The sequence below is a fragment of the Bufo bufo genome, chromosome 11 (assembly GCF_905171765.1).
Source record: "Bufo bufo chromosome 11, aBufBuf1.1, whole genome shotgun sequence".
NCBI classification, from domain to species: Eukaryota; Metazoa; Chordata; class Amphibia; order Anura; family Bufonidae; genus Bufo; species Bufo bufo.
The window spans coordinates 29024247-29047887 of record NC_053399.1 but is presented as its reverse complement, the minus strand read 5'-3'; positions in this window follow the sequence as shown (position 1 = coordinate 29047887).

The window sequence follows — 23641 nt, the reverse complement described above, 5'->3', positions numbered from 1 at the left end:
ATTTCACTTAATTTGCTTGGGCAAAAAAACTTTGAGTTCTCCACTTTGGAAAATTCCTTAGTTAAAAAAAAAAGGTCCCCTGATTATAAGGCCATCATATATTGTGCCATTCCTGGGGCCCCTAGGAATCATCTGTAAGTAATCTTTAGAGAAAGCAAGTGTTCAATTCCTCTTCAGCGCCTCCAGAAGGGGAAATAAAGTATTACATGGTGATAGGTCCTCCAAAACGAGAGGCACTCTTTGTAGCCACATTCCAGTTTGGCTAATTGATGGAGGTCCCAAATTCACAAGCGGTTTATTTGAAAATGAGTTTTATAAACCAGGCTACTGCTTTAAATAGCACTTGAAACGGCAAGGCTTAGCTACATCACATAAGCAGTGAAATGGTGTCTGGAAGCCACTTGTCCTACTTCCCCGATTGAAATGAACATTCATGTTCATCCAAACCAGACCTACAGTGTTGCTTGAAAGTTTGTGACCCCTTCAAAATTTTCTATATTTCTGCATACATTTGACATAAAACTACATCTAAAAGTAGATAAAAATAATCAAATATGTTAGACATATTCATTTATTTATTGAGGAAAATGATCTAATATCACATGTCTGTGTGTGTCAAAAGTATGTGCAGCTTTGTTTCAGTATCTGGTGTCACCTCCCCCCCCCCCCCCCCCCCCCCGCCCTTGCGCAGCAATAACTGCAACTAAACGTTTCCGCTAATTGTTGATTAGTCCTGCACATCAGCATGGAGGAATTTTAGCCCATTACTCCATGCAAAACAGCTTCAGCCTGTTATGTTCCAGGATTTCCTCCCATGAACTTCTTGCTTCAGATCCTTCTACAACATTTCTATTGGATTAAGGTCAAGACTTTGTCTTGGTTATTCCAAAACTTTACCATTATTCTTCTTTAACCATCATTTGGTAGAACGACTTGTGCATTTATGTCTTGCTGCATAGCCCATGTTCTCTTGACTAGGGCTGCAACTATCGACTATTTTTGTAATAGAGTATTCTATCGATTAATCCAACAACAAAAAACGCATAAAAAAAAAAGGTTTTCTTTATAACAACTCATCAGCTGCCCCCTCAGTGCCATCAGCTAGCCCCCAGTGCCACCAGCTTGCCCCCCAGTGCCATCAGGCTCCCCCCAGTGCCATCAGGCTCCCCCCCCCAGTGCCATCAGGCTCCCCCCCAGTGCCATCAGGCTCCCCCCCCAGTGCCATTAGCTTGCCCCCCATTGCCACCAGCTTGCCCCCCATTGCCACCAGCTGCCCTCCAGTGCCACCAGCTACCCTTCAGTGCCACCAGCTTGCCCCTCAGTTCCACCAGCTGCCCCCAATGCTACCAGCTTGCCCCCCAGTGCCACCATCTCCGCCTCCTAGCTATGTCCCCAGCGCCAGTACTTACCTTTCCTGTAGGGGCGCTGCTCCACAGCTCCTCCATCTTCTCTGCGCGCTGCACTGTCGTCCTGACCCCACACAGAGTCGGGTCATAGATCAAATCGAGGATTTTTTTGTGTCGAATTACTTGATTGAATCGAGTAATCATTTCAGCCCTACTCTTGACACTCAGCTCATGGACAGATGTCCTAACATTTTCCTTTAGAACTTGCTGGTATAATTCAGAATTTATTGTCCCATCAATGATGGCAAACCATCCTGGCCCAGATGCAGCAAAACAGGCTCAAACAATGCTACTACCACCACCGCGTTTCACAGATGGGAAGGTTTTATGCTGGAATGCAGTGTTTTTCCATTCTCCAACCATAATGCTTCTCATTTAATCCAGAAGTTCTATTTTGGTCTTGTACACCACAAAACATTGTTCCAGTAGCCTTCTATCTTGTCTATTGGATTTTTAGCAAACTGCAGATGGTCAGCAATGTTCTTTTTGTAGAGCATCGGCTTTCTCCTTGCAATCCTGCTATGGACACTATTGTTGTTAAGTGTCCTGCTGATGAACTCATGAACATTAACATTAGATAATGTGAGAAAGGCCTTTAGTTGGTTAGAGGTTACCTTGCTTTCGTTTGTGACCTTGCAGACTATTACACTCCTGGCTCTTAGCATGCTCTTTGTTGGTCAACCACTCCTGGGGAGAATCATAATGGTCTTAAATTTCCTTCATTTGTACACTATCTGTCTGTGGATTGTTGGCATCCATACTCTTTAGATATGGTTTCGTTACCTTTTCCAGTCTGATAAGCATCAACAACTCTACTTTTTGTGCTATGATACACTTCCACAAACATGTTGTGAAGATCAGACTTTGATAGATCCCCCTGTTTTTTTAAATAAAATGGGTCCCTCACTCACACCTGATTGTCATGCCACTTGACTATAATTTACCCTATAATAAACCCTTGACTATAATTTCTTCTTCAAATTATCTGCTAATCCTAAAGGTTCACATACTTTTGCCATTCACAGACATGTGATATGGGATCCCTTTCCTCTATAAATAAATGGCCAAGTCTAATATTTTTGACTCATTTGTTTGATTTAGGTATCTTTATCTACCTTCAGGACTTGTGTAAAACTCTGATGTAGTTTTAGGTCAAATGTATGCAGAAATATAGAAAATTCGGAAGGGTTCACAAACTCTCAAGCACCAGTGTACATGATATTGAGATATGTGCTGCCAACAGTCATTAGAACTTGGCCCATCCATCACTTACGTGGTTGCCCATTCATTGAAATAGATGGCATGTAATGCCACTGGCATTAGCATTGGTGCCTTGCAGCGCTTGGATCCCGGGTTTAAACTAGGGACAACATTTGCATGGGGTTTGTATGTTATTCCCCTGTTTGCGTGGGTTTCCTCTGGGTACTCCGGTTTCCTCCCACACTCCAGAAATATACAAATAGGCAAATTGGCTTCTTTCGAAATCGACCCTAGTGTGCATTGTGTGTTGGGGTCGAGCTCCTCAGGGAGTCTCCACAGCCACACAACTATCCCTTCGCTTTGAGTCCCTGTGAGAAAATGTTTGCCATTTGTTACAGTCAGGTCTATAACTATTGGGACATCAACACAATTCTAACATTTTTGGCTCTATGCACCACCACAATGGATTTGAAATGAAACGAACTAGATGTGCTTTAACTGCAGACTGTCAGCTTTAATTTGAGGGTATTTACATCCAAATCAGGTGAACGGTGTAGGAATTACAACAGTTTGCATATGTGCCTCCCACTTACTAAGGGACCAAAAGTAATGGGACATAATAATAAAAATCATAAATCAAACTTTCACTTTTTAATACTTGGTTGCAAATCCTTTGCAGTCAATTACAGCCTGAAGTCTGGAACGCATAGACATCACCAGACGCTGGGTTTCATCCCTGGTGATGCTCTGCTAGGCCTCTACTGCAACTGTCTTCAGTTCCTGCTTGTTCTTGGGGCATTTTTCCTTCAGTTTTGTCTTCAGCAAGTGAAATGCATGCTCAATCAGATTCAGGTCCGGTGATTGACTTGGCCATTGCATAACATTCCACTTCTTTTCCTTAAAAAACTTTTTGGTTGCTTTTGCAGTATGCTTTGGGTCATTGTCCATCTGCACTGTGAAGCGCCGCCCAATGAGTTCCGAAGCATTTGGCTGAATATGAGCAGATAATATTGCCTGAAACACTTCAGAATTCATCCTGCTGCTTTTGTCAGCAGTCACATCATCAATAAATACAAGAGAACCAGCTCCATTGGCAGCCATACATGCCCACGCCATGACACTACCACCACCATGCTTCACTGATGAGGTGGTATGCTTAGGATCATGAGCAGTTCCTTTCCTTCTCCATACTCTTCTCTTCCCATCACTCTGGTACAAGTTAATCTTGGTCTCATCTGTCCATAGGATGTTGTTCCAGAACTGTGAAGGCTTTTTTAGATTTCGTTTGGCAAACTATAATCTGGCCTTCCTGTTTTTGAGGCTCACTACTGGTTTACATCTCTGTATTCATTTTGATGAAGTATTCTCTTGATTGTTGACTTTGACACAGATACACCTACCTCCTGGAGAGTGTTCTTGATCTGGCTAACTGTTGTGAAGGGTGTTTTTCTTCACCAGGGAAAGAATTCTTCGGTCATCCGCCACAGTTGTTTTCCGTGGTCTTCCGGATCTTTTGGTGTTGCTGAGCTCACCGGTTCATTCCTTTTTTTTAAGAATGTTCCAAACAGTTGTTTTGGCAATACCTAATGTTTTTGCTATCTCTCTGATGGGTTTGTTTTGTTTTTTCAGCCTAATGATGGCTTGCTTCACTGATAGTGACAGCTCTTTGGATCTTATCTTGAGAGTTGACAGCAACAGATTCCAAATGCAAATAGCACACTTGAAATGAACTCTGGGCCCTTTATCTGCTCATTGTAATTGGGATAACGAGGGAATAACACACACCTGGCCATGGAACAGCTGAGAAGCCAATTGTCCCATTACTTTTGGTCCCTTAACAAGTGGGAGGCACATATGCAAACTGTTGTAATTCCTACACCGTTCACCTGATTTGGATGTAAATACCCTCAAATTAAAGCTGACAGTCTGCAGTTAAAGCACATCTTGTTCGTTTCATTTCAAATCCATTGTGGTGGTGTATAGAGCCAAAAACATTAGAATTGTGTTGATGTCCCAATATTTATGGACCTGGCTGTATACTTTAGCCCTGCGACTGCAAGGAAGATGTGTGGCCAGTAGGAATTATTTTCCTGGCCACCCTGGTTGATGACTGGAATGTCTCTCTCAAAGGGCTTGGTGTGTTGAGGCAAACTGCTTTCATTTTGAATGGGGAAAGCTTGTTTATTTTGTTCATCTTTGCCACAGTCTGTGTTGTTTCAGATTGTTAAAGTTGTGCAATAAACCCGAGATAAATGACCCAGACTGTAGTTTACACCACTTTTTTTTTTTATATGTGATCAAGTTCAAAAAGAAGCTGAGTTTATGAAATTACAGTCTTGTAGTCTCTCCGCATTATAAACACTGAAATCAAGTGGATGAAAGTTCACCATCTGGACACAAGTAATGGAAACTTTTTACTCCAGACACTTATTGTTGTGTTGGATTTTCTTGTTTTGTTTGTTAAAAGAAATGTATGATTAGGAAACTGCATATTTAAAACAGTCTTTTATTATATATTTTTATAACTTTTTATTATTAATAACTGCATAGTCTTGAAATATTCCGTTTTCTCACTGGTCACTAGAGCAGTTACAATGTCCTGTTTCCTGTTGCCTACTTTTCAGCTTTGCTGTATAGACTGGGATTGAGTGAGAAGAGTCAACTCATTATCATTAGAGGACAGGTGAGTTAAAGAACAGGTCTATTGTATTACTGATGACCTACACAAGCCAGAATAGTAACATTATACCCTGTATATACAGATAAGGCTTTGTATACAGCTCCTCTGTCACTTACTGGTCTCTGGGGGAGGGACAGTATTGTGTCACTTCCTGGAAACTGTAATAGTCTAGGATATCTCTTAATTATCATTCATGTCAGCTGCCATAAAGCAACACACCCTGCCATGGGTGGACTGGCCATAAACCCTACAGGGAAATTTCCCGGTGGGACGATGCCCAAAGGGCCATCAAAGTCCTCCTCTTGGTCACCAGACAGGTACACAAAGATCTGATGCTCTCAGCATTAATTTATGGAGGAGTATTAGGCACTTATACACCTGGCCAGCGGACACAGGTGCTCTCCTTAATTCAACAGTATTGCCTTCCTCAGGAAGATGACATGGTTTTATACTATCAGCAGGTGGCAGTATGATTGTGCTGCACTGTGGTATTTTGTTCTGCTGGGGTGATATTTTGTACTGCACTATGGTATTGCTGGCCCTGCCTACTTCAGTTGTCCCATTTTCTGTCAATTTGGACCCACCTACAACATGGGGCCACCTTTTAGGATTTTTTTTTCCAGGGCCACTTTAATTTCCCAGTCTGCCTCTGCACACTGCTATACTGTCTGTACAATGTACACAGGAAGAAAGTGTGCGCCAACCTCATGGTACCGTTATTTTGTTTCTGTGGGGAGATATGTATATCTCCCCTCCCTGGCACCCCACCACCAAACTATGACCATGGGTCTGTTCATCGTGGACACAGGGACACAAATATGTATCTGGTTTATGTCTTTGATGGGCGATTCGTAATTCCTTATGAATCGCCGGTTCCATGATGTCTGATAATGTTCATTGAACTGGGGCATGGCCTAGAACCCTGCAGAGAGGTTTTTCCTGTTCCATTAGCTGGGTTCCTGGCTGGCTGAATGGAGGTGAGAAATTGTAAACAAAGGTGGCCTGAAAGAGGTTCTCTGCCATTTGGCTGGGCTTTAAACCGGGGCCCCCCTGTGGAGTTTACTACCTCTGCTATCTGGCAGGAGGTGGCTTGTGTGGGAACATGGCTGACATTGAACAATAATCCATATTCCTCACAGTTTTCTTTTACATTATTTGTGCATTCTGAATTCTGTGTTATTTAGGTTACTTCCTAACCATGGATTTTCCTGTCTGTGGGTGTCCACCATCTGAGTATATGGAGCTACATGTGCTGAAGGAGGTTCTGCCTCTCTAAGTTACACAGTCTTTCTTTAAAGGGTATGTGTCACCACGATCTTGGACCATTATCTGCAGTAATACATGAGTAGTACCGCTGACAAGGAGTCCAGATTGCTATTTGTTATTTTCCTATTGCCCCCATTACCCTACTGTCAGCACTCAAACCTGGACTTCTGTCAGATCGTCCTTTTCAGGAAACAGGAAGCACATGAAGATTGCACAAGAAACCACACAACTTCATAATAAGAAAACACAAAAATGCCAAAAAAAACATTACACAAATCAAAGAATACACTGGCCAGGTAATAGTTTGAGACTTGCGTGTTCATGAGCTGAGTGCTCCCAGCATCTCTCAGCTTTCCTAAGTTCTCACCATGATTGAGGGCAGAAACACAGCAGCCAGCCATTGTCCACTGTTCATTGGTGCAGGGGCAACAATCTGCTCATTAATACACTGAACTGAGCGACATGACCGTCTTGTTCTCGGAACTCTTATCATGTTGGCTGTATCTGGTGTTGCAAGCCACTTAAATAATGCTGGGTGTTATCCCAGCAGTCCGTGCCAGTGCTGCTGCCCCTACCTGCAGGCACGGGCGACGGTCTCCCTCTTTCCCTCCTGCTGCCATCCGCAGTGCTAACAAGCACGGGCAGCAGGTAGCTTAACTGTTGCATCTGTGGTCCATGCCAGAGTTTACTTCCTGCTGGAGACCTGTACTGTTTGTTAGGGCTTGTATGGGTGTGTCTCTTCTCACTTGTGAGGCAGCGCGTACACGCCCTCTGTTTCACCAGCCTATGGCTCGATTGCAGGAAGTATTTAAAGGCACTTCCTACCGCAGGAAGCTGCCTGAGCAACTCATGGTTACTAGCGTGCCTAGTTCAAAGTTTGAAGGTGTTTTTCAAGTTCTGCTTTGCTGTGTACCGGACCCTGCTTTTGGAATTATCGGATTTTGCCGGCCTCTGACCTCGAACTTCGTTTACAGACCTTGCTTGTTTTCCGCCTGCCTCTCACCTCGGACTTCATTTATGGACCTTGCTTGATCTCTGCCTGCCCTGACCATGTACTTCCCCTCTGTGCTTGCACTGGTATCTCTGACCCCCTGGTCAGCTGCCACTGACTCGGGGACTGCTCTGGAGTGGCACCTGGCAACTACCCTAACGGCCCAAGCCTATCCTCCCCATCAGAGGCTCTAGTGAAGACCAGGTAGTTGCTTATAGCCAGTCAGTGGCGCAGTGGGTCCACACCCGCTTGCATAGCAGTTTGCTCAGGCCATGTGCAGCGTCCCACTACGTGTGTGTGGGCACTGCTTAAAAGCATTTTTTATATTATTATAAGCACTAGGTTGTCATGTATAGTTTTGCATTTGTGTAACTGCAAAATCCCTGTTAACAGGCCTATTAGGTGCAATTTATACATCCCACCACTAGATGGGGATAAAGTTCAGGTCATATATATATATATATATATATATATATATATATACTCAGGTCAGGCCTAGTGAGAAAGATTAGTCAAGGCAGTTGGAAGGATGTAGTTCAGAAGTGAGCAGATCTGAGGTAGTCAGATCAAGTTAGTGGGAGGAAAGATAGAGTGAAGACTTCGCAACACAGATTATTGAGTGGAGCCAACTTCACTAGAAGGTGTTACTCAGATGTTAGGCGCAGAAGAGCGTTTTCCTTCTGTAGCTGGACTATAGACTTGCATCCCTGACCAGTAGGAGAAGAGTTTGCCTCCCTGGAAAAGAAACAAGCATTCCTAGGAATTCATCGGCGATAAGAGCCATTATTGAGGGCCACAGACACCTTTGCATGGTGGAGGTTTTATAGCTTCAGGCAGCCACACCAACCTTCTAAGGAACAGTTGAGTTTTCCTGTCTACAAATATTCAGCTTGTAGGGAAAGACAAGGAATAGGATCCAAAGCATCTAAAGGAACCAGGTACACCTAACCCACTGCTCCAAAACCACAAAACCTGATAAGCCTACAACAGTGGATTTGCAGAATTACCTCTGTATCATCTAAAAACTGCATATTTGTACTACTGCAACTGAAAGACATCCAAAGTAAAAGTTGTGAGTTGCATCTTTCCACTGTCTACCTCATTTTTACTACCTATGGCTGTACCACCATTAACGGTACTGGCGTCACGACAAAAACCATCAAAGAACTCAGCCGCAACAAGCACCCTAAGCACCCCTAACATCAAGGGCACCTCAACCACCATCTTGGCTGATGCTTCCTACCACAGAGCGTGCCCCGGAGGATTTCGTGCTGTCCACCTCAACACTGTGCTGCCAGCCCAGGGAGGCTATCTGCTAACCGTGAGTAAACTGATGAACTGTGTGTTATACCATTTGACCCCTCATCGGTCCACCGTGAACCTCACGTGTTCCCCCTGCGACTGGCTGACTGCACATGGACCCCGCTGATCTGAACCCTCCCAGTCTGACCGAGTTACACCAGGAGTTGGCTCAATAGCGTGAGCGCCAGGATCAAATCCTGTCATATTTGCATAATGTAAATATGCGTCTAAATGACCTGACGTTTGTTAACCCAGCATCATCGGGTCCCTCGGTCGCGGTTAACCCGGCTCCTGCTCGGCCATCTTCCTACATATCAGGATCTGGACCTTGCCTTTTAGCTCCTCCACGCTTCAATGGTGACCCTAAGCAGTGCCAGGGGTTCATAAATCAATGCACCCTTTATTTTGAACTCTTGCCTTACCAATTTGCCTTGGACCGAGCCAAAGTGGCTTTTCTTATATCACACCTTACTGGAGAGGCACTGGCCTGGATCAAACCTCTCTGGGAAAGGAGTGACCCAGTCATAATGGATCTACAGGTCTTCCTAGAAGCCTTCCGCAGGGTGTTCGACGAACCAGGACGCACCACCTCAGCCACATCCTCTATACTGCAGTTGCATCAAGGGAGCTAATCAATGGGCCAGTGTGCAGTCCAGTTCCGTACGCTGGCCTCTGAACTAGGCTGGAATAATAAGGCACTCGTGGCTACCTTTTGGGAAGGTCTCTGTGGGAAAATTAAGGACGAGCTGGCTGGACGGCATCTTCCTTCTATCTTGGATGACCTCATCTCCCTGGCTACTCGAATTGATTTGCGGTTCCAGGAACGTGCCAGAGAGGTGGCACAAGAGGGGAGACCATTTCACCTGGTGTCTTCCCTTCAGCAAGCTCCTACCCCTCAGCCTTCCATGTTGTCTGCAGTTCCAGAGCTCATGCAGGTTGACTGAGTTAGACTGACTGAACAGGAACATAATCACCGCCGTGCTAAAGGACTTTGTTTCTATTGTGGTGGTTCTGATCATTTTCTCCGTGTTTGTCCCCTGAAGCCGGGAAACTCCTGAGCCTAGGGTCTGTTGAAGAGGCGGTCCTAGGTGAAGATAATTCCTCTCTACCCCTGACTGCCAGCAACTTTGTTCACGGTTCACGGAGATGGCTCTTCTGGATTCCAGATCGGCAGGAAACTTCCTGCAGCAAGCCATAGTAGATCGATATCGTATTCCAGTCAGACTCCTGCAGAGACCATTGATGGTGTCATCTGTCAATGGAAGGGCTCTATCTGAGTCCGTACAATTTTCTACTGAACCTGTGAAACTACAGGTGGGAGCTTTCCATACGGAAGAAATTTTGTTCTTGATTCTTCCAAGTCTGTCTCATCCTCCCCTTTTGGGGCTACCATGGCTCCGTATCTATGAACCTGTTCTTGATTGGAAGTCTGGAGAGGTGCTTCGTTGGGGACAGTCCTGCCTTGGAAAATTAATTTCTCCTGTTCAGCCTGCTCGGTTACCTCGGGTACCACCAAATCTTGAAGATCTGCCTGCAGCTTATCACACCTATGCTGACGTCTGCGATAAGGAGGCTGAGACGTTACCTCCACACAGGCCCTATAATTGTCCTATTGACCTGGTTCCTGGTTCTTCACCTCCCTGTGGTTGTATTTATCCCTTGTCGCCAGCAGAGACACAAGTCATGTCTGATTATATTAAAGAAAATCTTGATAGAGGATTTATCCGGAAATCATCTTCTCTGGCTGACGCTGGCTTCTTCTTTGTGAAGAAAAAAAGAGTTCTCTCCTGCCATGCATCGATTATAGGGGTCTATATAATATCACAGTCAAGATCAAATACCTTCTTCCCCTTATTCCAGAGTTGTTTGACCGCCTCAGAGGAGCTAAGATCTTCTCCAAATTAGATCTGCATGGGGCCTACAACTTGATCCGAATTCGTCCTACAGGCTAAGCAATGCCCCGGCGGTATTTCAAGAATTCGTCAATGATACCGTCAGAGACTTGCTCTATTCCAGTGTTGTGGTCTATCTTGACGATATTCTAATCTTCTTTCCTGATTTGGCTACTCACTGGAGGCAGGTTCAAAGTAGCCACCTTTTGCTTTGATTACTGCTTTGCACACTCTTGGCATTCTCTTGATGAGCTTCAAGAGGTAGTCCCCTGAAATGGTTTTCACTTCACAGGTGTGCCCTGTCAGGTTTAATAAGTGGGATTTCTTGCCTTATAAATGGGGTTGGGACCATCAGTTGCGTTGAGGAGAAGTCAGGTGGATACACAGCTGATAGTCCTACTGAATAGACTGTTAGCTGCTTTTTTTCTTGCCATAATACAAATTCTAAGTAAAGAAAAACGAGTGGCCATCATTACTTTAAGAAATGAAGGTCAGTCAGTCAGCCGAAAAATTGGGAAAACTTTGAAAGTAAGGGCTATTTGACCATGAAGGAGAGTGATGGGGTGCTGCGCCAGATGACCTGGCCTCCACAGTCACCGGACTTGAACCCAATCGAGATGGTTTGGGGTGAGCTGGACCGCAGAGTGAAGGCAAAAGGGCCAACAAGTGCTAAGCATCTGTGGGAACTCCTTCAAAACTGTTGGAAGACCATTTCAGGGGACTACCTCTTGAAGCTCATCAAGAGAATGCCAAGAGTGTGCAAAGCAGTAATTTAAAGCAAAAAGTGGCTACTTTGAAGAACCTAGAATATGACATATTTTCAGTTGTTTCACACTTGTTTGTTATGTATATAATTCCACATGTGTTAATTCATAGTTTTGATGCCTTCATAGTCATGAAAATAAAGAAAACTCTTTGAATGAGAAGGTGTGTCCAAACTTTTGGTCTGTACTGTATATGTACGAAAGTTTAAAGTGGTAAAATCGAAATCCGCAGAGATCCTGAAAACACATGTTGGGATAATCCACGAAAAAAATCTCACGAAAAATTGTAGATTTAATAATGTTCAATTGGTGCGATTACTAATAGGATGAACATTACAAATAATCGGATGTGACTTTTGTCGAGTAACCATCATTTAAGTCCAATATAGGATTCAAGTCCATCCTCAATACAGGAATAGGTTGCATCGATATAAATATGTATTAAAAAATCGCAAAATAATCGCAACAAAATCGGATGAACAGCAATACCATCTTGGTGCAATTTTTATAGCTTATCTGCACTGACATTCAAATAAGTTCTATGCAGGACTTTGGTGTTTATACAAGCATAAACTAGCTCAATTATGCATTTTTGGGGATTTTTGTGTAATTTGCTTTTAGAGTGTACAATTTTGTTTTTAGTGTTAACAATTGGCAATTGCATTTTACTATTTTATTGTTTATTATTAAAATGCTATCAGCGTGGAACAGATATTGAGGGCCGATCGATGTTTTTAACATCCAAGAATTTGTCGCTGCTCGTCCGTCCTGTGCGCAAAATAAGACTTCCAAACAATGTCCAGCTGGCCTTCTGCTTCCTCTTCCTGTTCCTCAGGTTCCCTGGCAACAAATAGCCATGGACTTTTTTACAGATCTACCCACTTCCTCTGGTTGTTCTGTGATTTGGGTAGTGGTAGACCGCTTCTCTAAAATGGCGCATTTCGTTCCTCTGCCTAAACTCCCTTCTGCTCCCCAACTGGCCAAGAAATTTATCAAGCACATTTTCCGTCTCCATGGCTTCCCACTCCGTATTTGTCCGATAGAGGCGTACAGTTCACGTCAAAATTCTGGAGAACTCTCTGCAAGCTACTGAATGTATCCCTGGACTTCTTCAGTGTATCATCCACAGTCCAATGGTCAAGTGGAATGTGTCAACCAAATTCTTACAAAATTTCTGCGCTACTTCACTAATATTCATCACAACTGGGTTGAACTATTGTCCTGGTCTGAGTTTTCGTACAAATGCCATGTCAGCAAGTCTTCCAAGAAATCACAATTTTTTGTTGTTTATGGTCAATAATAGGGATGAGCGAATCCACTTCGGATGAAACATCCGAAGTCGATTTGCATAAAACTTCATTCTAATACTGTACGGAGCAGGAGCTCCATACAGTATTAGAATGGATTGGCTCAGTTGAGCAGAAGTTATTGCCATGCGAAGTCTTGTACTGTAAAAAAAACATTTCCCGAACTCGGGTTTGGTTCCAAGTGGTGGAGTTAGATAGAGGGACAGCCCATTTATAGTTTGTAGACATGCTTGTAGAGGTTAAAACCTTTCTGTATGTGGCATTTCAATAATCCAATGCTGCCCTTGTCTGAAGGTCAAAAAGACTTGCAGAACAGGTCACTACAATCCTTGGCTTCTCCCAGGTCTGGAAGCATCATTAATTACATGTTCACAGGTGTGCTCCTGAGAGGGCAAGTCCATGTCTTGTCTCCTATGTATTAAATATCTACAGCAATTGCTTTGCGGGAGAGTTGCTTAGGTATTTATGGTCCAATTTCACTTTGCTGTGAAGGCATGAAGTCAGGAGTCAATAAAATGTTAGGCCTCCAACAGGTTCCCTCTACCCTACAATCCCGCACGCCAAAATTGTGGGGCTCTGATCAGTTGCTATCACAGCCTGTGGCTTTGTTAAGGTTCCCAGGCCTGTCATAGCAAACTGCTTGCAAAGCTGTGTCTGATGTACAGCTTAGCAGGCAGTCTGTTACAATCTCATAGACTGCAATGGTATTCTGTTGCAGTCTATGGTACAAGTGATCAGAAGATCTCTTGTTCAAGTCCCCTAAGGGGATTAAAAAGTATAGTAAACATTTTAAGTATAAAAAAAATAGGAAACCAAAAAAATATAAAAAATTCTAATCACATATTAACATAGTACATAAGTAACATAGTACATAAGGCCGAAAAAAGACATTTGTCCATCCAGTTTGGCCTGTCATCCTGCAAGTTGATCCAGAGGAAGGCAAAAAAAAAACTGTGAGGTAGAAGCCAATTTTCCCCACTTTAGGGGAATAAAAAATTCCTTCCCGACTTCAATCAGGCAATCAGAATAACTCCCAGGATCAACGACCCCTCTCTAGTAGCTATAGCCGGTAATATTATTCGCTCCAGAAATACATCCAGGCCCCTCTTGAATTCCTTTATTGTACTCGCCATCACCACCTCCTCAGGCAGAGAGTTCCATAGTCTCACTGCTCTTACCGTAAGGAATTCTTTTCTATGTTTGTGTACAAACCTTCTTTCCTCCAGACGCAGAGGATGTCCCCTCGTCACAGTTACAGTCCTGGGGATAAATAGAATAATAAAAAAATAAAAACACAGGCTTCTCCGCGTCTGAATATGTCCGAACTACTAAAATACCAAAATATTTTTCCTGCATGCTAAACACCGTAATAGGGAAAAAAAAAAAATGTGCGATTTGCCATTTTTTTGGTCATCTTGTCCTTCCCAAAAAATTGAATAAAAAGTGATAAAAAAGTCGTAACTGTCACGGTGGGGAGTTTGGGAAACCCCCCACCGTGCGATGTCAAATGGTAAAATGGGGATCAGCCTGGCCAAAAGGAGTAATAAGGGAGCAGGTCACCTCCTACAGAGTCCCTAACCCTCTCCCTGACTCCTCACCGTAAGAGCGGACCCCGATGGTAGGACGACTCACACTCAGGATTCCTAGAGACCCTAAGTCCCCCTGGTAATCCCTCACAAAGGACCCGGGAAGGGATGACCTGTTCATCCCAGTCATGGAGGAACAGGAGTCACTATCTGAGGCCAGGCTGCAAGGAGAGGGGAACACATACAGCATATGGAGATGGCAGGTAAGCGAAACACATCACACACTTACCTGCCACAGAACCACTGACAGGAACCCGTGCACAAGTGCTGATGTCCACACTAACATTAAAGGACACAGCACACACCACAACCACACAGGAACCCAGGACACCATAGCTGCAATAACATGAGACAGGGGAATGTCTAGTAACATGCTGGACACCAAACATCACCAGCCATGTAACACCACACAAGACATACAACACCCTGAACATAACCCATGCAAACCAAAACATAAGAAGGGAAGGAGACACCATAAGAACATCAACATCTATGACCACAAGGGTGGCCCTCACTGGACAGATGGAAAACCCTGGACTGGAGCAGAGCTCCAGCACCAACAACAGCTGAAGTACCACGGACTCCAGCCAGGAAACCACAGAAGATAAAAGCCAAATGACCACACCCGGCAATCACCCTGAAGGCCGAGACACTGCCATCGCATGCTCTCACAGCAACACGTTGCAGCAGGCAACCGCAAGTGTGGCAACAGTGTCACAGCGCAAACAGTAACCCACAATGGTACTAATAAAAACATTTTTCCCCGCAAAGAAACAGGCCCCCAAACAGCTTTGTCGATGAAAATATTAAAAAGTTATGACTGTCAGAATATGGCAATGCAAAGAAAATGTTAATTTTTTTAAATGTTGTTATATTGTTGTGTCATTACAGAGTTACAGTTAAGGTTGGAAAAAGACAAAATTCATCAAGTCCAACCTGTAATTCTGCTGTATTGATCAGGGGAAGACAAAAAAAAAACCCTATGAGGGAAAAAAAATCCTTCTCGACTCCAGATGTGGCAATCAGAGCAAATCCCTGGATCAATGTCCATCTTCCCTTTAAGGAGGGGTTAAGCCAAAGGGAAAGGGTGTGTAGAACATGATTTCTATACATTGTCATAAGCCTCAATGTTATTTTGAAATAAAAAGTCATCTAAACCTTTTTTGAAGCTGTGAACAGCTCCTGCGGCTATTCCAGAGATTCTTACTGTAAAGAATGCTTGTCGCCTCTTATGGCTGAATCAATTTCTGAATATTATTTCTACTAGAAGTTCATGAATGAATTAGGCTACTTTCACACTCGCGTCAAACGGATCTGCAATCTGTCAAATGGGTCTGCAATCCGGGAGATGCGGAACGGAAGCACGGATCGGAAGCACTACGGAGTGCTTCCGTGGTGTTTCTGTCCAAGCCTCTGCACTGCAAAAAAATAGAACACGTTCTATTTTTTTACGGTACGTACGGATCACTGACCCATTCAAATTGACTGGGTCTCGATCCGTCCTGGCTGCCGCACTGATGTTGCCTGTCCCCAATGCACGGAACGGCCGCACAACGGTCGTGTGCATGAGCCCTTAGAATGAGTGATCGCTATTGCGATCGCTTGTCCTCATACAGCTGCATTGTTTCTGGGCAGCAGAGTGCTACTTACTGTAGACACCATGATCTGCTGCCCAGAAATGCTAATTTACTTGCAAGCAATAACAATAGTTTCACCCAATGAATGAGCGTTTCGCTCGTTCATTGGTTGATCGGCTGCACCTTTACAAGGGCAGATTGTGGGGATTAAGCATTCGCAGGGAATGTTCGTTCCTGATGATAATCTGCCCGAATATTGCCGCATCTAAATCCACCTTTAGAGTCATGCCTCTGCTGTAGTGGACCGTGTACAGTGATACAATGGCCTCAGGATACAATATTTTCAACATACAATTGTCTTTTCTGAGTCATCGTAAGTCGAAACAGACTCAACATGCAATGTCTCAGACTCTGGTCCAACCAATCAACATGGCCATTTTACTGGTGAAAAAACCTTTATGGGTTGTCTAGTAGTGATGGACGAACATCTGCCGGGACGGTTCGCGAACGCGATCAAATGTTCGCGAACCGCAAGTTTGCGGCGGGTCCCATTCATTTTAATGACAGGCGAACCTGAAAAACCTTCAGCTCATATTTGCAGCCAAGAAATAATTACTAGAAGTGCACAAATAGTCCCACAACATGGACAGTGACATACCAGATGTATTATTTGAATTTGCGATCTCCATTCATTATTTTTTTTCAATGTGAAATATCGACAATATAATTTTCGCGTACGCGCATGCGCAAATGCACTAGAAAGTACCCAAATGCACTATAAAGAAAGTATATTGGGATATAACACCCCACTTCAATCAGTTTTTTTGGGGGGTGACTGGTATATCTCACCAATAGAAATTGTTTGTTCCAATAACGCTCGTCCCTCTATATACCTGCAGTATCGCAGCAGAACCGCACACAACTGCCGCACAATACAAATGCACTATAATATACTTTCTAACATAGAAAGTATATTATAACATTGTTTCAAGGAAGGCAATCCATTAGAATATACATGAAGATAAAACGTAACCTTTAATAATTTTACTATGAGGGTCCATTCACTTGTCCGTTAGTGTTTTGCGGATCTGCAAAACACTGACACCGGCAATGTGCATACCGCAATTTGCGGACCGCACATCGCCGGCACTATAATAGAAAATGCCTAATCTTGTCTGCAATTGCGGACAAGAATAGGACATGTTCTATTTTTTTGCGGAAACGGAAGCACAGATGTGGAAGTGCGGATCCGCAAATGCGGACAGCACATTCCGGCCCCATTGAAAATGAATGGGTCTGCACCCATTCCGCAAAATTGCAGAATGGATGCGGATTTTCAGCTTCCAGCATCTATTTCTGACTGATATATGTAAGGACTTGATTTATCTGTTTTGGGATATCTACTTATTTTTCTTAAAACTTCACTTTTTCTTATCTTGAGAACCAAGGCTTTGAAACCAATTACTGGTTTTCCATAGAGTTATGGACTCAACTTACAATGGTTTTCAAAATACAATGGTCGTCCCAGAACCAATTAATATTGTAACTTGAGGGATCACTGTATTATACTCATCTATCTGTTTATTTGAATTGAGGCAATGACATTCTACATTCCCCTTGAAGTGGCCAGAATTTATGGCTACCCTAAATGTCACCTGGTGATATCAGCATATCCTCTGCTGGTTCCAGGAGATGGACATGCCCAATTTGCTCATCGGGGAACATGTGTTTAACAAAAGAGATTGACTTGACAAAATGGCCTAAAATGTTTCTAAAATCCCTTTCTACACTAAAAAAAAGGAAGAAAAATCTTCAGCAATTTCCTCTCACTAGCAATTTGTAGTTCCTATTCTCACAACTTTCTCAGAATTTAAGTAGAAGACATTTGTGCTGTAGGTCAGAAGAGGCTGGGATTGTCTGCAGATGTACACACTTCCTGACCTCTAGACTCTTCTGCAATGTTTTTTCCTTCTTGCATATGATGTAAAACACTTTAGCTTCAGTGCTTTCATTTCCAGTCGAGTTCTTCAAGTTCAAAGGGGCGATGAAGAACACGGTGTACATTGTTTTTAAACTCCTATTGTCCAAGATTAGATTCCATTGTTATTATGTAGAGGTCCACCGAAAGGAAATGTTCTCTGCAAACAAGGATCCAAATTGGGAAAGCCCTTAACAATCTCAGAAGAATTGTCAGAATTAACCAATAATATTGTATACCTAATTTTAGTGCAAACTGAAGACAAATCATTTTTCATCTTAAAGGCTATGGTTAGCTTTGCATCCATTTTTTTTAAATGTTTTTCTAAAGCATCAGAAAAAAAAACATAAAGCAAATTTTGCTTTATCAAATTTGCTTTATCAAAGTTTTAAGTCAAATAGTTTTTACTTAAAACTTCTGCCTACAGCCTCCTATGCAGAACTATGTATCTCCATGGTAACAGACTACTAACAAACCCTGTGTAGTCTGAACCTACAGCCACACTTTCTTTTTATTTTATCCACTCCTGAATGTATGCTATCAAGAAAGAAAGGGCACCTGTCAGCAGATTTGTGACTATGACACTGGCTGACCTGTTGCATGTGCGCTTGGCAGCTGAAGACATCTGTGTTGGTCCCATGTTCATATGTGCCCACATTGCTGAGAAAAATGAATGGGCAGCATGGTGGCTCAGTGGTCATTACTGGTGCCTTGCAGCGCTGGGGTCCTAGGTTCCAATCCGACCAAGGACAACATCTGCATTGAGGGGCTGAGCGCGCTGTCCTTGGTAAGGACATGATGCTCCCAGGAGCGCCGGTGCCTTCTCTAACAGCTGATCAGCGGGGTGTCGGACCCTAACGATCAGATACCGATGACCTATCCTGAGGTAGGATAGGTCATGCTTTGGCAGTTAGAGGTGAGAATTGAGCCGACGTGCTGATCAGTATTTTCTTTGGCAAGAGTGCAATGGGAAATACCTACATGATATCCATTATAGAATGCAATGATGGATTAATGTAGGGTTAATGACTGTTCTGCGTGTTACTGCTTAAATCAACTTGGAAACAATGCGGACTTACCTCATATACACTTTGGACGTGAGCTGTCAAGATGCTGGGCAAATAATTATTCCTTTTATTTTCTATCAGTTTGAGTACTTGCGTGTCTTTGTTGGATTATTAGATGTGGACAGTTCCTGTGCTCTAGCAAAGTTAGGCTACTTTCACACTTGCGTTCAGAGCGGGTCTGTCTGATGTCTGCACAGACGGATCCGCTCCTATAATGCAGACGTTTGGATCCGTTCAGAACGGATCCGTCTGCATTATAGTTAAAAAAAAATTCTAAGTGTGAAAGTTGTTCAGACGGATCCGTCCAGACTTTACATTGAAAGTCAATTGGGGACGGATCCGTTTGAAAATTGAGCCATATAGTGTCAACTTCAAACGGATCCGTCCCCATTGACTTACATTGTAAGTTTGAACGGATCCGTTTGCCTCCGCACGGCCAGGCGGACACCCGAACGCTGCCAGACTGATGCATTCTGAGCGGATCCGCAACCACTCAGAATGCATTAGGGCTGGACGGATGTGTTCGGGGCCGCTTGTGAGACCCTTTAAACGGAGCTCACAAGCGGAGCCCCGAACGCAAGTGTGAAAGTAGCCTTATAGTGACTTATCATATGTTTTGATCGGTGGGGGTCTTAATACTGAGACCTTTGCCAATCGCTAATTCAAGGACAAAGAAGCATTCTCATGGAGCCTGTCTTCAGCGAGGAGAGCCCACACTCTGTGTGAGCAGTTCTTACTCCTCGATTTAGCGATCAGTGGGGGTCTCCCTACCAATCAAAACCTTTGATATCACATATTGAAGTTTCGCTAATCAGATACACTTTAAAGGGAACCCGTCATCACCTTTGTGCTGTCCATACTAACAGCAGCATAAAGTAGAGACAGGTGAGTGGATTTCAGCTGTCTGTCATTTATAAGTTCAAAGTAAGTGGTTGCCGAGAACCAACATCACAATCCTTGCAGACTGGGCCTGGAAAAGAGTCCCGGCCACCTGAGAAGAGTCCTGGTTATTCATGAGTTCCTGCTCTCCTGCCCACCTGCTGATGGCTGACAGTCTTCTACCTAGTTTTCTCTCTTTCTCTCTAGGAGAGACTGCCAACCATCAGCAGATGGGTGAGAGAGCAGGAGATTAGGAATAACCAGGACTCTTCTCAGGTAGATTTGACTCTTTTCCAGGCCTGGGCTGCAGTGATTATGATGCTGGTTCTCGGCAACCACTTACTTTTAGCTGACGTGTGACACACCGCTGACATCAGCATTTCTGTCACTATTTTATACTGTATTCAGTGAGGTCAGAATAAAGTTGATGACAGGTTCCCTTTAAAGGGAATCTGTGACCCGGAAATTCACTTGTAGGGCTAGCTCAGCTCAATCTAAAGGTACTTTATACTTAGAGATCTGTTGCTTCATTCTGGAGAGAAAGTACTGTTAATCCATATGCAAATAAGCAGTTAAGTGCACAGAGGGCGGGCCCAAGCCACCCAGTTCACCCTTGCTTCTTCTGCCAGCTCCTCTCCCTCTTGATTGACAAGGCCAGGGGAGATGACTATGCAGGAACATGGGCCTGTCAATCAAAAAGGAAAGGGAGAGGCTGGTAGAGGAAGCTGGTGGAGCAAAGGTGCACCAGCCTGGTTTGGACCCGCCCTTGGTGCACTTAACTGCCTATTTTCATATGGAATAAAAGTACTTTTTCTCCAGAATGAAGCAACGGATCACTAAGTGAAAGCTATCATTACATTCAGCTATGCTAGCCCTACAAGGCATTGTGCCTGGTGACAGACTGCCTTCAATTGTGGGTCTGCAGGGTCAAATTTTCTCTTTAAAGGTGGCACTGGTGGAAGGTGCCAGGTTGAGCAGCTTTGTCAGCTGTACATTACTTTTCCTTCTGCAGAAGAGGTTTATTGGGACAAGGAAAGCAGTCTGTATAGGGTTAGTTTTGTGTATGGCCCTTGAACTTTCATGGGACCCTACTCAAGGATGGTGCAGTGAAAAGGCAGACATGTAGCAGTGAACCTGAATACTCTTTACTTAACAGAGGCGCAACTCTTGTTGGTTACAGACAAAATAAGTATAAGGCTTGATGGTTACAAAGTCTATTAAAGGCACAGAGCTTGGTGGTTATGATTGGCAGCATAACAGCCTTCCATAGAGGACACACAGCATAGCGGCTTTGGTCTCACATTGAGGGCACACAATGTATTGGTTTAAGTCTTTCAGTGAGGGCACATGACATATTGGTTGCAGTTTCAACAGGCTCTGAGAGCAACTAATATTATTGAACTTGGCAGGATACCTTGGGGTTGGCACTGTGCATTATCTGGTCACAACATGGCATTTGCCAGGACCCCATTACAGGCAATCTCCAGGGAGTAGTCTGGAGCCCTGTGCAGTGCTTCTAGTGGCACCACCGGTCAAGGACTCTCCGCAGACGCTGCAGTCCCAAGCAAGGCTGCAGTTGGTGTTGGTCAAGATGACAGTTTGGTTGTTCATCACCAAACAGGATCTCAAGGGCAATAGCTCTAGTTAAGTTCCCCAGCTCCACACTATTATTACAGACTGGAATATTATTCCTGCTGAAACTTTCTGTCCGCACAATGCCACTCATCACACCTGCCGTGCAAGGTCACACCATGTATCTTGAGTCCACCCTCAATGCAACCCATACATTGCCACACCCCAGAATTGATACCCATGACCAGAAATGAGTTCAGTCCCGGGAGTCTGCCTGCAATATCACTTGCAACATCATCTGCTAATGAAAAGGGGTTAATAATTAGATTGGAACACAATAGAGCAAAACCAACACTCCCAACAAGTCTCCCTGAAAGCACTCCTAAAATATTGGCAACTGGGGGACTTTTTCAGATTTTTGATGTTTGTAATGCAGATTTCTAAGGCTCCATTCACACATCCGCAAAACACGGACAGCGGCAATGTGCGTCCCGCATTTTGCGGTCCGCACATTGCCGGCACTAATAGAATATGCCTGTTCTTGTCCGCAAATGCGGACAAGAATAGAACATGTTATATTTTTTTGCGGAACGGAAGTGCGGATCCGCAATTCCGTGTCCGGGCAGCACATCGTGCTTCCCCATAGAAATGAATGGGTCCGCAATTCCGTTCCGCAAAATGCGGAACGAAATTGCGGACGTGTGAATGGAGCCTAATGCTTTCTTTTTTTCCTGCTGGTTTGAGGCCATACCCAAACTTACTTTTATTGTGACGCTACAGATGGAAGGGCAAGTTTGAGGAGCTGGACACTTTGGGGGGTAATTTATTATTAGATATACACCAATTTTTGGCGTATATCTGTCACAGATTCGGTCGCAAAGGGGATTTGCGGCCGAATCTACAACTTTTCCCCGACGGCGCCTCTACATAACTTAGGCTCATCATGCACCAGCGCAAGGGGTTTTAAGACCAGTGGCTAAAATGCCAGTCTTAATAAATGACCCCATTTGTGCTGACAGGTAATAGATGTACATAAATCTGATACTGGATTCTTGGGTAATTGGATTCCTGCAGGTAGGGATGTTGTCCCTATTTTCCATCCCTATCTGGCCCTGTCTACTTGTGCTGCTCCACCTTCTATCAATTTATGCCTGCCTACAACAATTGGCCACGTTAAAAAAAATTCTCGTGCCTCTTTAAGTTCCCAGTCCTCCCCTGGGGAACACCCCCAGCTACGCCCCTGATGCTCTATATCAGGCATGGCCAACCTGAGGCTCTCCAGCTGTTGCAAAACTACAACTCCCAGCATGCTTAGACTGCCTACAGCTATCAGCCTGCAGCAGGGCATGGCGGGAGTTGTAGTTTTACAACAGCTGGAGAGCCTCAGGTTGGCCATGCCTGCTCTATATTATTACCACACTGTTGTTGAGGACTACTTCTAATAATTATAACATCTAAAGGGTGTATTAGACTGGCAGATAGTCTGCCATACAGTGTTCATTTTAGGACATGGTCAGATATCATAGTCAAGTATCAAAATAATGCTAGTGTGACACCAGACTCTGACACCAGACTCTGACACCTGACTCTGACACCTGACCATGTCCTAAAATGAACACTGTACTGCCAGATCATCGCTAACAATCATTCATATGAACGCTCGTTAGCCATGATCTGGCAGTGTAATACTGCCCCCGATTACCCAATGAATGAGCAAACGCTTGTTCAATGAGCAATCCCAATCTTTCAATAGGTTCAAGAATCATCGTTTGCCAGAGGCAGATCGTGGTGTCTAATCATGATCTGCCGCCGGCAAACGATTCAGTGTGGGGATAAGCGATTGTATAACGATTGCTCCTCCCCATTCTCTGGAGGAGATCGCTGCATGTAATAGCAGCTGTCTCCTCCGCTAATGAGCAGGCGATTGTAGGGAAGGACCGCTTTCTTCCCGACAATCGCCTGCATAGTCTGCCTGTCTAATACAGGCTTAAAGGGGTTCTCTCACTTCAGCAAGTGGCATTTTATCATGTAGACAAAGTTAATATAGGGCACTTACTAATGTATTGTGATCGTCCATATTGCCTCCTTCGCTGGCTGGATTAATTTTTCCATCACATTATACATGGCTCACTTTCATGGCTACGACCACCCTGCAATCCAGCAGTGGTGGTCGT